Below are 14,281 nucleotides of genomic sequence, written 5' to 3' on the forward strand. Positions count from 1 at the left end.
GCTGTGTCTCCAAGACACAGTTGGTCTTGCTTTTTCAATAAGCGCAAAAGAACAGGTGGTGACAAGCAATCTTGGTTGATGATGATAATGTTTGAAATATTTTATTTTACATTGAATGTTTTCCTGATTCTTCATCCAACAGGCTTATGACACTGTCAGCAGCCCTGAAACACTTCATGTGTTTGTTATATCTCTTTCTAATTCTTTCCATCTTAATAGGCTGAATCGGCTGTCAGCAGTCTTGAATGTCTGATTGAAAACAAAATCAAACGGATATGGAGAAATCAGAACCCTCATACATTGCTGGTGAGAATGTAAAATGGTGCAGCTGCTATGGAAAACAGTTTGGCGATTCTTCAAAATGTTAGACACAGAGTTACCCCATGACCCAGCAATTCCACTCCTAGCTATATACCCAAGAAAATGAAAACATACATCCACACAAAAACTTGTACATGCATGTTCATAGCAGCATTACACATAGTAGCCAAAAAAAAAAAAAAAAGCAGAAACAACCCAAATGTCTATGAACTGAAGATTATTCAACCGTGTGAAGGAAGAAGTACTGATACATGCTATAACATGGATAGGCCTTGAAAACATGCTACTGAGTGAAAAAAGCCAGTCACAAAGGATCACATATTGTATGATTACACTTGTATGAAATGTCCAGAATAGGCAAATCTATAGAGACAGAAAGTAGGGTAGTGGTTGCCTAGGGCGGGGGGGAGAGGGGGTTTTGGGAGGAATGGGGGAGGATGACTGCTAAAGGGTTTCTTTTATGGGTAATGAAAATATTCTAAAATTAGATTTTAGTAATGGTTGCACACAGTGAATATACTCAAAACCGTTGACTTGTACACTTTAAATGGGTGAATTGTATATTATACGATTTATATCTCAATAAAGCTGTTTTAAAAATCAAACACAGTAAGATTTTTAAAAAACCTTTTCTTGCTTGGTATTTTGGCTCTTCCTCTTGGTAGTCTCATCCTCCTGCTGATGGCCATACAATAGCTGCTATTTTATGCCACATAATTTCCTTTATAATTTCCCTGGATCACATATTTTGATTCTAGGCCCTTCTGGAACATTCTTGGTAACCTATCTCAGGGTTTGACTTCTCTTCTGCATCAAAGGATTAAAAGGAATAAAAGGAAACAACTGCACTTTTATAAACTCTTCTTTATGCTTGGAAATTGAAATTGGTTTCTTACCAAATGTGGTATCAGGGGAATGACATTATTTTTACAATAGAAAACCCAATGTTTCTGATAAAAGCTAAGAGTTTATGCTTTAAATGAGATAAGACTATAAAATTATACGTGTGTTTTTTGAAACAAGCCCGCTAGAATGTACACTTCTAAGAGGATCTAGCGCCTTCCAGCTAGTCTTTTTATGAAGCTTTTTATTAATGCCAAGATTGATGAAATCATTGCTCAAACATTTTTGAAACTCTTATTTTGTTAGGTTTGCCTCCAAATCATGATATGTAATTTTTAAAATATCCTGAATGGCAATACATTTCTGTCATTTAATGGTGATTTCATTTTTGGCAATAGTCAAAAGCCACCAAAGGTTTGATAAGTAGGTCAAAAGACCAACCTGAACAATATTTTTTAATGTCAAAAATGAAATATGAAAATGAAATATGACTGTAGGATAATGAAACTTTTCTTTCCCCCGTAACTCAAACTAAATCTGAAGGCACTTGAAGAATATGAGTTTCAAAAAAATAATTTGAGGGCTTCCATGGTGGAGCAGTGGTTGAGAGTCCACCTGCCGAGGCAGGGGACACGGGTTCGTGCCCCGGTCCGGGAAGATCCCACATGCCACGGAGCAGCTAGGCCCGTGAGCCATGGCCGCTGAGCCTGCACGTCCGGAGCCTGTGCTCCGCAATGGGAGAGGCCACAACAGTGAGAGACCCGCGTACCGCAAAAAAAACAAATAATAATAAATAAATAAAATAATTTGAGTACTGACAGTATTATTGGAATGAGCCTCTGGCTTCTCACCAGATACAATGTCAGGGACTTTACACAGATTATTCCAATAAATCCTTCCAGTAGTTCTGCAGGGTAAAAATTATCCCCATTTTACTGATAAGGAAACAAGGTCAGGGACTTCCCTGGTGGTGCAGTGGTTAAGAATCCGCCTGCCAATGCAGGGGACACGGGTTCAAGCTCTGGTCCAGGAAGATCCCACATGCCGCGGAGCAGCTAAGCCCGTGCACCACAACTACTGAGCCTGTGCTCCAGAGCCCTTGAGCCACAACTCCTGAAGCCTGCACACCTAGAGCCTGTGCTGGGCAACAAGAGAAGCCACCGCAATGAGAAGCTCGTGCACCGCAACAAAGAGTAGCCCCTGCTCCCTGCAACTAGAGAAAGCCCGCAGGCAGCAACGAAGACACAACGCAACCAAAAATAAATAAATGTATTTAAAAAAAAAAAAAGGGAAACAAGGTCAGAGAAGGTAAACAACATGTCCAAATAAACCCAGCTCTCCTGAGGCAGAGCTGGTCCTCAAATCTCCAACCTGCTGATTCTCCATGGGGCCAACTGGATAATAAATGCTCTTGTATTAGTTTTAAAAATTATTCACTTTACCCTCCTACACTGTTGGTGGGAATGTAAGTTGGTGAAGCTGCTATGGAAGACAGTATGGAGGTTCCTCAAAAAACTAAAAATAGTGTTGCCATATGATCCAGCAATCTCACTCCTGGGAATATACCCAGACAAAACTCTAATTCAAAAAGATACACGCACCCCTATGTTCATAGCAGCACTATTTACAATAGCCAAGACATGGAAACCACCTAAATGTCCATCGACCGATGAACGGATAAAGAAGATGTGGTACATATATGCAATGAAATACTACCCAGCCATTATAAAGAATGAAATAATGCCATTTGCAGCAACATGAATACAACTACAGATTATCATACTAAGTGAAGTCAGAACGAGAAAGACAAATACCATACGATATCACTTACATGTGGAATCTGAAATATGACACAAATGAACCTATCTATGAAACAGAAACAGAATCAGGGACATAGAGAAAAAACTGGTGGTTGCCAAGGGCAAGGGGGTGGGAGAGGGATGGAGTGGGAGGTAGGGGATAGCAGATGTAAGTTTTTTTTTGTTTTTGCTTTTTTGCTTGTCACTGTCAGCTTTTTCATGGAAGACTTTAGTAAGGGAGTTTCCAGGGAGAAGAATGAGCTATTCTAAGCAACGACATTTAGGAAGAAAGAGGAGTTCCTGTGGTCATTGGGCCAGCTAGCTATAGAAACTGGTCCCAAGTAGTCAATGGCTTGGAAATGGGGTAGATGAATTGCGAAATGCCCACATAATACAGTTAGGAAGTATGTGGATAAAAGTTCCTAGAAGCTGAAGTCTTCTTTATGGACAGAATCAACAGAACGTGCGTGGCAGAGTTGGCCACAACGTCCCATCATAGCACATTCTGACATCCAAATTAGACTTATTTATATGTGCCTCCTTGTGATTCCTTCAACTTGGTACTATGCTGATTATCTGTACACAGGGATTCTAAATTGAAACAACCTCACTCACATCACCACTATCACTCAGTTTTTGGAGACCAACAGCTTGGTCCAAATTTTTCAAAAGGCAATAGGCTAAAAGACAAAAAAAAGTCAACTAAGCTATCAGACCTAATCGAGAATGGCTTAATATTATTCATTCTCTTCTTCGAACATTTTACTTAAGTGTTTTGTTAGCGCTACTAGCTCAGGGTACCCACCACATGCATCAATTTGTTTATAGGCTTTAGATTCAAGCTTTTTAAGAGTATTCCGAGTGTATTCAGAAGAACCTACTTTCTTAAGATAATGTACACAGTATTTTTTAATATCTACGTTTTCGGTTCTCTGGTGCAAGAGATTCTGCACCTGGGTGGTTTCAGGCCTCCACCGGATAGCATGAATAGTAGGGAACAGAGAACTTTCCCTCTGTTAGATCTTCACAAAAGTTTTTGTTTTCACTATATTCTTTGGAGTGTAGATTAGCATAATCATCCCTAATTTGGAAAAACAGCCCAGGTGTATTCAGCAGTGGCTTTAAATCTTCTTTATAATCAGAGAACAACTGCATGAGACCTACTGCTAATCCAAATAGTCCTCCTGTCTTTTGCAGGACCATTGCTTTATATTCTTCTTCAGTGGGACATGTGTAATTATCCCTCCAGTAGGTATCTAGGCCTTGTCCCTGATGGAGTTCTAAAAGCTGGCGAGTAAAAAGCTTTACTGCATCTGGGTGATCAAGGGTTAAGACTTTCTCTAGGTCAAGAAAATGTACATAGTTGGCAGAATTGATGACAGATGGAATTCCATAGATGCTGTGTGCCACGGGAAAGCCACGTCGGAGTTCTGAGCTGTCTTCGACATCATCAATGAGTAAACTGGCATTATGCAACATTTCTGTCACTTCAATGATAACCTGCAGCTTGTCTTTGGGAACTTTTAGCCAATGATTAATTGTCTGTGAAAGTTTGCTTCTCACTTATTTACCTGGTAACTGAGGTAAGTACTTGTAAGGTTCTAGAAGAATTCTTTGGCCTGTTTCTTGAGTCTTCTCCACTCTTTTTAAATTTCAAAGCTGATGGTTCGAGGATGATATCACAACTTTCATGCTGCGAGTCTGGGAGTAGCAGTCCCCAGCATCAACTTCCCACCTTAGAGTTCAGAACAAGGCTCCCCCGGACTCCTACATGAATCCCTCCCCTCACTTCACCATAGAACTCTCCGCCCTGCTCAACTGCCAGCGACACTGAATTACTCAGTGCAAGAAAATGCACCATCCCGGTCACACTCCAGATGTAAGATTTTATATATAGGATGGATAAACAACAAGGTCCTACTGTATAGCACAGAGAACTGTATTCGATATCTTATGATAAACCATAATGGAAAAGAATATTTTAAAAAAAGCATGTATATATATGTATAACTGAGTCACTTTGCTATACAGCAGAAATTAACACAACATTGTAAATCAACTATACTTCAATAAAAAATAAAATAAATTCTGGTTTCAATACTTACTAGGTATGTGACCCTGGACAAATCACTTAACCTACCCATGTCATGATCTCTTCGTCTATAAAATGGGGACGATGATAATGGCACGTACTGCACAACTATGAAGATTAAATGAGTCAACTTAGAACAATACTTGGCACATAGGTACTACTATAAGTGCTCACTATTGTTATTACTCTTATTAATTCCAGGAATCCATGGCTCCAAAGTCAAATGGTGGTTCAGCTACCCTCGTTGTGGCCTTGCTAAAAGATTTTAAGTATTGTTTTCTTTCTAAGCCAAACTGGCTTTCTAGTGGTTCTAGTGGTATTCATTCAGGCAGTCCACGGGCCGATTACAAGAAGATGTTATTTGCATTTTACCAGATTACAGGAATCAACTCAATTAATAGACCTCACTAATTTCTGACTCTTAATCCATTTACACTAATATGCTTATTCCCTGGATGGACAGTTCCCCTAGCTATATTCATCGTTTTAATTTTATTATAGGTTTTAACATTATCTTCCTAATACCTTTCTTTGGCCCTGCTCCCTTAGACTGTGTTTTCTGATTTCATAAACCGAAAAGCACAGCGTTGCATGACACGTGGCATGGGCGCCTTCCAAGGAGCTCAGAGAAGAAACATGGCAAACCCTCACAAATCTGGATTCCACTGACTCTGAACTTGTGATAATTTTGATGCAGGGTAAATGAGAAGTTTTTGGTGTTATTTGAGGAGAAAGGTGTTGCACTCAAATTTTGCCAGGTTGAATTTATTTTCTAGTTCTAGATCTGAAATGAGGAGATAAGAACAGAAGCTTGAAAGAGCAGAAAAGCCCCATTTCCTTGAGGAAAACTTAGCCCAATTTCCAGCTTGGACATACACACAGCAGGTAGAATTAGGAAATAAAAATTGTAAACCACTCCGAGAGGAAAGCCAAGTGACTAATTTTTTTTTTTTTTTTTTTGCGGGCCTCTCACTGTTGTGTTCTCTCCCGTTGCGGAGCACAGGCTCCGGACGCGCAGGCTCAGCAACCATGGCCCACGGGCCCAGCAGCTCCGCGGCATGTGGGATCTTCCCGGACCGGGGCACGAACCCGTGTCCCCTGCATTGGCAGGCGGACTCTCAACCACTGCGCCACCAGGGAAGCCCACAAGTGACTAATTTTTTAAAAGATATTTCTCATATTTTAATATAATGATACAACTTAGCAAAGAAGGATAGATAGGTATTATGTCCTTACTGTAAATATATTTTTAATTATTTATTTTTTTGAAGTATAGTTGATTTACAATGTGTTAATTACTGCTGTATAGCAAAGTGATTCAGTTATTTTTAATATTTAATAATATTTTTAATATTCTTCTCCATTATGGTTTGTCACAGGATACTGAATTTACTTCCCTGTGCTATACACTAGGACCTTGTTGTTTATCCATCCTATATATAAAAGCTTACATTTTCTAGCCCCACCTTCTCACTCCATCCCCCCCCCCAGTCCCCTGCCCCTTGGCAACCACCAGTCTGTTCTGTCCGTGAATCTGTTTCTGCTTCAGAGATAGGTTCATTTTTGCCATATTTTATATTCCACATATAAGTGATATCATATGGTGTCTGTCTTTCTCTTTCTGACATACTTCACTTAGTATGATAATCTCTAGTTGAATCCATGTGAAACCAAGATTTAAATGTGTTCTAAACCCTTAAACTACACGGCCTCTCTTCATCTATGTTGCCTGTGTTGTGAAGCAGGCTGGCAAAGAAGACAGGGCTGGCAGCAAAGGACAGTCTCTTTTCCATGGGTCAGAAAGATTTTGCCTGATGCTATATTCATAAACTTATCTGGAAAAAAAAAAAGGATGAATCTTCAAACACAAATGGTTGGAAGAATTCGCCTTCTAATGAGAAAAAAAACAAAGTCTTTCTCCCCTTGCTAATTGACTCCCTCATGGAGGACTGCATTATTCCATCACGTCCTCCCTCCCAGTATCCATATCCCTTGCCATGTAACTTTGCAGATCTTCTCACTAGGGATGGCGTCTACTTCTCCTTTCCTTGACCTTAGCCTCAGCCATGTGATTCACTTTGGCCAAAGGGATATTAGCAAAAGTGATACAAGCAGGGGCTTGAAATGTACTTGCACAGCTGGGCTGCTTTCCTTTTCTTGGTCATCTCCATGAGGATAACATACTCTGGGGAGCCGGCTGGTCCAAGAAGGAGAGGCAGGCAGAGCAGACCTTTGAGCCAACCCCTGCTGAGCCCAGCCTGCAGATGTGTGAGTGAAAATAGACGATTGTTGTTTTAAGGCACTGGATTTTGAGGTGGTTTGTTTTACAGTAAGATTGTGACAATAACTGATGGATAACCCACTCATTTGCTTTTTTATTTTAGGTACCAATTCCTCCCACCCATGAAACACACTCAGACACACTCACCTATATTTAATTATAGCAAATACAACCATCTTTTCCTCTTCCATCCCCTTTCTCCTTAATATGGCTTTATACCACCACACTCATCTTTTTTTTTCCTCCTTAGTACTTCTGACACACTTCTGCTTGATCCACCACCACCTCTGTGATGGGATTGGTGGCACCGTGACCCTGGAGGTAACACAACTGGTCACCGTTCCTCTCTACCCTTATGTACGCTGCCGTCTTACTGGTAAAATAATTCAAACAAGTATCTTCAGAAGGAAAATACAGAGGCCAGTTTTCAAAAGCCAACTACTCACTGATTCTCTTAGTCTAGTTTATGAAGTGATTCTAAGGGACCGTACAAAATTTCCAACCAGTCTGAACTTAGTCAATCACCACCTGTCCCTTTTCAATAAATGTGCCTATAGCAGTCATGGACATTTTGGTGGAAACTTCAGTCACTCTTCTAAAAGGATATCGTGCTTAAGTTACTCTTCCAAAAGTATTTATATTCAATTTATGTTTAAATAATTTCAAACACACTCAGAAAATTTGCAAGAATAATACAAGGAAATCCCAAACAACCTTCACCCACTTTCGGCAATTAACATTTTGCCACATTTGCTTTATCATTGTCTTTTTCTTTCTCTATTTTTTCCTGACCCTTTTGAGAGTAAATTGCAGATATCACGTCCCCTTGCCCCTAAATTCTTCAGTGTGCATTTCCTAACAGCAAGGACATTCTTTTGCATGATCACAGCTAAAACTTAATCTTGATTTCATGCTCTAATCTGATATACAATCTGTATTTGAATTTTGCCAATTTTCCCAATGATATCCTTTATGGCATGTTTTCCCCTTCTTTGGGTTCCCTGAATCCAATTCAGGATCATAGATGGCAATTAATTGTCACATCTCATCTCTTTAGCCTCTTTTTTTTTTTTTTATGTTTTTAGTTCTTTTATTTATTTATTTTATTTATTTTTGGCTGTGTTGGATCTTCGGTGCTGTGCGCGGGCTTTCTCTAGTTGTGGGCGAGCAGGGGCTACTCTTCATTGTGGAGGGCGGGTTTCTCATTGCAGTGGATTCTCTTGTTGCGAGGCGTGGGCTCTAGAGCGCAGGCTCGGTAGCTATTGCACAGGGGCTTAGTTGCTCCGTGGCATGTGAGATCTTCCCGGACCAGGGCTCGAACCTGTGTCCCCTGCATTGGTAGGCAGATTCTTAACCACTGTGCCACCAGGGAAGCCCTCTTTAGTCTCTTTTAATCTAGAACAGCTCCTTAGCCCCTCCTTGGCTTTCATAAGCTCGGCATTTTGGAGTAGTTCGGGCCAGTTATTTCCTAAAATGTCTTTTAATTTAGTATAATCTGAGGTTTTCTCATGGTTAGATTGGGGTTATGCATCTTTAGCAGGAATACTACATAGGTTGCATTCACATCTTAAATTCTATTTCTAATTGTGATGAAAACAATATGTAATATAAGTTAAAGACTCTAGCAGGTGAAGAATCATTACTGAGAGAGGGAGAAGTTGGCCATTCTCCCTCTATTTTAAGCCAGTATTATTCCTCTGTGGTATATTCATTGTGCTCTAGAAGAATAGTGCACTTTAACAAGAGCATACTGTAATTACTGTCCTGCAGTAATTACAGAAAGATTTTGGCTCTGTAAAAACTTTCTAAATGTTAGGGCCACCGGATGATGTTTTCAATTTTGTGAACTCCCTAACTCTGAACACCTCTGCTGAGGAAGGCAGGGATCCATGGTCATTTAGGCATCAGACCAGGATAGTACTAGATGACCACTAAGGTGCTTTCTGACCCTGACATGTGTCCAGGAAAGCTAAGGTCTGCATTCACTCTAACTTTCTAATTGCAGGCAAGGATATCACTCTTTGAATTAACAGGAAATTTTTTAGTATATTAAAGAGTTTACATATCATATGAAAAGATGCTCAATTTTCTAAAAAATTTAAAAAGGCAAATTAAAACTGTGCTAAGATGCTATCTTTTACCTATGAGATTAGCAAAAATCTAAAAATTTAATAACACCCTGTGTTGGTGAGGACATGGGAAAATAAACACACTCATGTATTACTGGTGAAAACACAAATTGGTATATAACCTCTCTGGAAGGTAATTTAGTAATGGCTATCAAAATTGTAAATTTATTTGCCCTTTAATGAGCAACTAAGTTTGGGGGAATTTATTCTACAGCAATACTTGCACACACGGAAGATGATATAAGTACAAGATTACTCTCAACGAAGCTCCATTTGTAATTGCAAAAGATTAAAAACAATGCAAATGTCCATCAGTAGGGAACTAGTTAAATAAATGTTTATTTACTCATCCAATGGAATACCATACAGATGTCCAAAAAAGGGTGGTAGGGAGAAAGCTCGCTAGGTACTGATTTAGAAAGAGCTCTACATAGCAACACTATTAATAGCCAAGACCTGGAAACAACCTAAATGTCCATCGACAGATGAATGGATAAAGAAGATGTGGTATATATACATATATATAATGGAATATTACTCAGCCATAAAAAAGAATGAAATAAGGCCATTTGCAGCAACATGGATGGACCTAGAGATCATCATACTAAGTGAAGTAAGTCAGACAGAGAAAGACAAATACCATATGATAGCACTTATATGTGGAATCTAAAATATGACACAAATGAACATATCTACAGAACAGAAACAGACTCAGACATAGAGAACAGACTTGTGGTTGCCAAGGGGGAGGGGATGAGGGAGGGTGGGATTGGGAGTTAGGGATTAACAGATGCAAACTATTATATATAGAATGGATAAACAACAAGGTCCCCCTGTATAGCACAGGGAACTATATTCAACATCCTGTAATACATCATAATGGAAAAGAATATGAAAAAGAGTGTATATATATGTATAAATGAATCACTTTGTTGTAAAGTAGAAATTAACACAACATTGTAAATCAACTATACTTCAATTAAAAAAAGAAAGAGCTCTAAAATATATTAAGTGAAAAAATACAAGTTTTTATATGTAGCACCATTTTTATACTATTCTATCTTTGGTATAAAAGGGAGGGGACTAAAAGTCGATATGTATATTTGCTTGTATGTCCACATATAAACTAAGAACCTTAGTGAGGGGAGTTCTTGGCAGATGGTGGTCAAGGGTTAGCAAGAGGCTTTCACTGTCTATCCTTTGTACTTTCAGGTTTTTGAAACACACAATGCATTACCTATCCGAAAGCTAAATTTAAAAAGAAGTAAACAGAATGAACAGAAAATGGTAAAATAAAAACAAACAAGAAAGAATCTATGTTTCCCTTCCTGCTAACCTGGAGTTATGAGCGCCAGAGGCAACTTTCTAGCATTTAGGACTTTTTCTCTGTTAAATATGACAATGTGAGCCCCAGGTATAAAAGGCATTCTCAGCAGTGTGTGTGTGTGTGTGTGTGTGAGAGAGAGAGAGAGAGAGAGAGAAAGAGAGAGAGGGAAAATCCCAATTCATTTACATAAGCATGGTGTAATCACCCCTGTTGGTGCTCTACGCAAATCCCCTTGGGATCCCTTTTATATTTTGAGAGCTCTCACCATTCCCAACTTCTGTGTGCTCTGCTTATAATGGCTGGCACCTGTGACACTCTTTGGAGACCTGCCCTTGGGCTGGTCCAGCTACTTTGCTCTATAGAGCAGAGAGCAAGAAACGCCTGGAAATTTACTTCCCCCAGGGCACACTTAACCAATGATTTATCAGTGCAGGAGTATGAAATCCTAGCTCCTTGCCTCTGATCTGAACAAACTTGGAGGTATAATCTATGTTCTGGAGCTCCTCACAATATCGGGCTGTGGCTGGGACTTTGCTTGAAACTGCACATTTCCTTGGCTTCTTTCCCTTCCAGGCTCTACTTCTCCCACACCCTTACTGGTTTCTCCTAGGAATGCTTTTTTCATAAGTCATTTGTATGTGAACCCATGTCTCAGGATCCCTTTCTGAAGAACACGACCAAAGACATATGATTTATTTGATTTGGAGTGGCTGTAACATGACACGAAAATTTGATTTTTCCCAACAAATAGATTTGAGAAATTGGAGTACCATTATTATAAATTCCAATCCCACATTTGATACATTGAAAATACTCCAGATGATACCTCATTATGTAATTATTTTATGACATATAATAATTTAAATAACTTGCTTCTATGAGCAAATGGGTTTTACCACACACCTAATCATATTACCAATTTAGTTAATGCAGAAGCCCTGCCCTTAGGGTCTAGTATTTTAAAAGACTGTAAATGGAATTTACAATGTTTCAGGTAGACCAACATGGAGGTAGCAAAAGAAACAATTTCCTACATCATCTTGGGTTATCTGCTAACCTCCTGAAGCATGAGATCTTATTACTCCCATCATTATTTTTGCCTGCCTACCTAAGGATGTCATGAAAGCTCAAAGTAGAACACAGCTAATTTAACAACTGCATATTTGCATTTCTCCCTGTAAAAGCTTCTTTTCTCAAATATAACACATCTTTTCCCTTACAAAAGAACCAGTTTCCTGGACAACATTTTCTATTTCTCCCTTCCCCATAAACACCACCTTGATATCTGGAATTTTCCTACATGTAAGGGCTTTGGTCAAATGTTTGACTGTTTTAAGAAGCATCCGCAGTACAGCAAATGACAGAGAGAACATCCCGGTCCTTTACAGGCTTCCAGTCTGAAACAAGGAGGATTAACATCTAGATGAGAGGCCAGCAAACTACAGACTCCAGGCCAAACCTAGTCTACTGCCTGTTTTTGTATCACCCCATGAGCTCAGAATAATTTTTACATTTTTAAATCACTGAAAAAAATTCAAAAGAAGAATATCATTTTATGACAAAAACTATGTGAAATTCAGGTTTCAGTGTCCATAAATAAAGTTTTGTTGGAACACTGCATCACTCACTCATTTTGCATATTGTCTATGGCTACTTTCAGTTGAGTAGTTGCGACAGAGACGGTGTGGCCCTCTGTGGTCGGGAAAACAGTGCCTTATCCCTGGAACCTGTGAATCTGTGAACTTACATGGCAAAGGAACTTTGCAGATGTGACTAAGGTTACAGATTTTATTTTTAATTGAGGTGTGCTTGTTTTATCCTTGTAGCTTGTTTTATACCTAGTAGTTTGTACCTCTTGATCCCCTACCCCTATATTGCCCCTCCCTCCTTCCCTCTCCCCACTGGTAACCACTAGTTTGTTCTCTATATCTGTGAGTCTGCTTCTTTGTTGTTATATTCACTAGTTTGTTGTAGTTTTTAGATTCCATGTATAAATGATATCCTACAGTATTTGTCTATCTCTGTTTGACTTCTGCTAAGTGAAATAAAGTTACAGGCCTTGAGATGAGGAGATTGTCCTAGATTATCTAGGTAGGTCCAATCTAATCGTATGAACTCTTAAAAGCAGAGAATTTTCTCCAGTTGGAGTCAGAGAGATGTGACAGGAGGGAAAGTCAGAGAGATTCAAAGTATGTGAAGGATCTGGTGTGCTGTTGCTGGTTTGAAGATAGAGGGACAACGTGAAGATAGAGGGACAACGTAACAAGGACTGTAGGCTGTGTCAAGGAGCTGAGAGAATCTGACAGCCAGCAAGGAAGTGGGGGCATCTAGCCATATTGGACTGGATTCTGCCAGCCACCTGAATGAACTGAAAAGCAGATTCTGCCCTCAGAGCCTCCAGGAACACGGCCTAGCCACCACCTTGACTTCTGTCTTTTGAGATGCTAATATGCTGAGTTCCACAGTGCTGGTCTTTTAACCAAAGAGCTAAGAGGTTATAAATGAGTGTTAACTTTAAGCTGCCAAATTTTGATAAAGTAACCGGATTAAGCCCCAGATGGAGTCACTCATGCTAAACCCCATGTCAGCAAACCAAACTAACTTAACTAAGTTTCTGTGCTCGGATCTTCTGGAAAAGGAAAGCCTAAGTCAGCCAATCAGCGCTCGCCTGCTCTGCACAAGATACCTGACCTGGTCCAACACTTCCCTTTTCACCGTATAACCAATCAGCAAATGCCTAGTATGACTTCCATGTCCCTGCTCACTTTGGTCCATAAAAATCTCTCACCTTGTACAGTACTTTGGAGCTCCTCTCTATCTGCTAAAGTGGATGCTGCCTAATTCATGAATCACTGAACAAAAGCCTTCTAGATCAGTACATTGTCTGTGGAAAATTTTAACAGTTTGTAGTAACTTGTTTCAGCAGGAATAGGAAACGAATACTTCCTCAAACCCTAAAATATTTGCTATCTGGCCTTTTCTAGATAAATTTTGCCAAACATTGATCTGAATCCTTATTCCCCAAATTATGGGTGCTCAGACCAGCAGCATTGGTATCACTCTAGAGCTTGCTGGAACTGCAGAATCTCTTAATTAACCAGATGGAAGGGAATCTTTCACAACGTATATCAAATTACCAGAATGTGCACTTTACATATCTTACAATTTTATATGTCAATTACCCTCTATAAACCTGAAATTAAACAAATAAAAGTTAAAAAAATAAAAAAACCTCAATACCCATATGATCAAGATCCTTAGGGGATTCTTTTGCACATTAAAATCTGAGAAGCACTCATCTAGAGTTCATTTTGCTGTTGTCTTAGCTGTTACCAAGATGATCTTAGCTGCCTTTGTCAGGATAGAGAGTTGAGCAGAGATGTACGCAGAAATAACGTTAGAGAAAAGCTGGAAGTTGGACTCGGCTGGTTACTTTATATTTATCACAGTCACCAGCATCCACATCTTCATCCTCGGCATTATCATAAC

At 39.4% G+C, this 14,281-nt stretch overlaps 1 pseudogene; it reads right to left on the reverse strand.

Moving 5' to 3' along the window:
• Positions 1–3,700: 3,700 nt before the first annotated feature.
• LOC136143012 (geranylgeranyl pyrophosphate synthase-like) lies at positions 3,701–4,598 on the reverse strand (annotated as a pseudogene).
• Positions 4,599–14,281: the final 9,683 nt, after the last annotated feature.

Source organism: Phocoena phocoena, chromosome X, assembly GCF_963924675.1.
Source record: "Phocoena phocoena chromosome X, mPhoPho1.1, whole genome shotgun sequence".
NCBI classification, from domain to species: domain Eukaryota; kingdom Metazoa; phylum Chordata; class Mammalia; order Artiodactyla; family Phocoenidae; genus Phocoena; species Phocoena phocoena.